The 1619-nt window shown below is 29.3% G+C and overlaps 1 non-coding gene across 1 annotated transcript; it reads left to right on the top strand.

Moving 5' to 3' along the window:
* Positions 1-732: 732 nt before the first annotated feature.
* TRNAI-AAU lies at positions 733-806 on the top strand. The gene has a single exon. It is a non-coding gene; the product is annotated as a tRNA-Ile (tRNA).
* Positions 807-1619: the final 813 nt, after the last annotated feature.

The raw sequence follows: 1619 nt of genomic DNA, 5'->3' as shown, positions 1-1619 counted from the left end.
ATATATGAAATAAATTGTCACATAAATTGGGCATAATCGATTCTTATCTGGAGGGTGGAGTACTCCATGGAAAATACAAGACACATTAATGACCAGAAAATACGTATTTTCAAAAATTCATTTCACCACTCAAAAAGTCGAACTTGAGTTCCATTTTCAAATGGTTGCTATCTCCTATTCTATAAATTTTGGAATTAAATTGTAGATTTATATTTTAATTATTTAAAGTGCTTCAGCATTAATAGCAATTGTCCGTGAATAGCAAAGAATTCATAGTATTTGCTTCATAGGATGTACTATATTTATTGAATATAATTTAAACAATTAATTCCACATAGAGATTGGCTTAAAACAGTTACATTGGTGATTTTGTTGTAAATCAAAAAGCATATATGACATTTATTGAAACACCAGAGCATGAATGCGCTGTATTAAACCATTTTTTTTTGGTAAAGTATTAAACCAAATTTTGATAATGCAAAAATGTAAATTGTTGTCTGATTCATGTATAATCATTGCTATTACCGATTTTAGATTTTGTTCATTATTTCATGTGCAACATTTCAAATACTAAGAGAGAGGGTCCCGCACATACAAAACTATATAATTTACACTTATGAATTGATTAATCGTGGACATTTTATTACAGCCAAAAATGAAATAAAAATTTACTAGAAATCTAATGTGAATTAAATTTCAAGTAAATTAGTAATTATATGATTCTCAACAATTGGCCTATTAGCTCAGTTGGTTAGAGCGTCGTGCTAATAACGCGAAGGTCGCAGGTTCGAAACCTGCATGGGCCATTTTTTAAAGTTTTTGTTAAATGGGCCAATCATTTTTTGTTTGGATAATGTATTGGATACCTCGGCCCACTCTATTTGGGCCTCAGTATTGTTTGAAAGAATATCTTTTCGACAATAAATAATTTGGCCCATGCAGGTTTTCACTTTTCAACCTGCACGCCGCTTTAACCATGGTATATTTAATACATATGAGTATTCCTTTAATCCCAAAAAATATACATTTTTAATGTACATTAGAAAATAGGAAAGATAGAAAGTGATTGTAATTTTTAACGTACAACTTTAGTACAACTAAATTGATGTAAAAGTAAAATGATAATCTAATATAAAGAGAATATGACATAGTAGATAAAATTATTCACCACACAAATTGGGTTGAAAGTGAGCAAAGAGATACATGTTAAATTTTGGTGGAGAAGGGTCCCTCAAAATGTAGATCCAAGTGATTAAAAAAAAGAAATTGAAATTAAAAACTTTAATTCAAAGAAAAACAAGTTGACTTCAATTTTGGAGTTTCCTTCTTCAACCACTTTCATCTATATTTAAATGTACATTCTTATCAATTTAATACTCAAAAGTCAAAACATTCAAAATGGGATATTAAGTTAGACCTCAATGTGTATTCACAATTTCAAATTAAAGACTTCAATTTGAAAGAAAAGAAACAAATTGCATATTTTAATTCGAATTTGCTTCCTCAAGTATTTGGACCTACATTTAAAGGGACCTTCTCAACTACCTAATAGCCAAAACATTCAAGTGGGGGTCATAAGTTGTGATCTTAATATGCATTCGCAACTTAAATTAAACACT

Source organism: Salvia splendens, unplaced genomic scaffold (assembly GCF_004379255.2).
Source record: "Salvia splendens isolate huo1 unplaced genomic scaffold, SspV2 ctg1153, whole genome shotgun sequence".
Taxonomy (NCBI): domain Eukaryota; kingdom Viridiplantae; phylum Streptophyta; class Magnoliopsida; order Lamiales; family Lamiaceae; genus Salvia; species Salvia splendens.
Note: the sequence above shows the minus strand (reverse complement) of the source record. Positions and strands in the feature narration are given on the sequence as shown.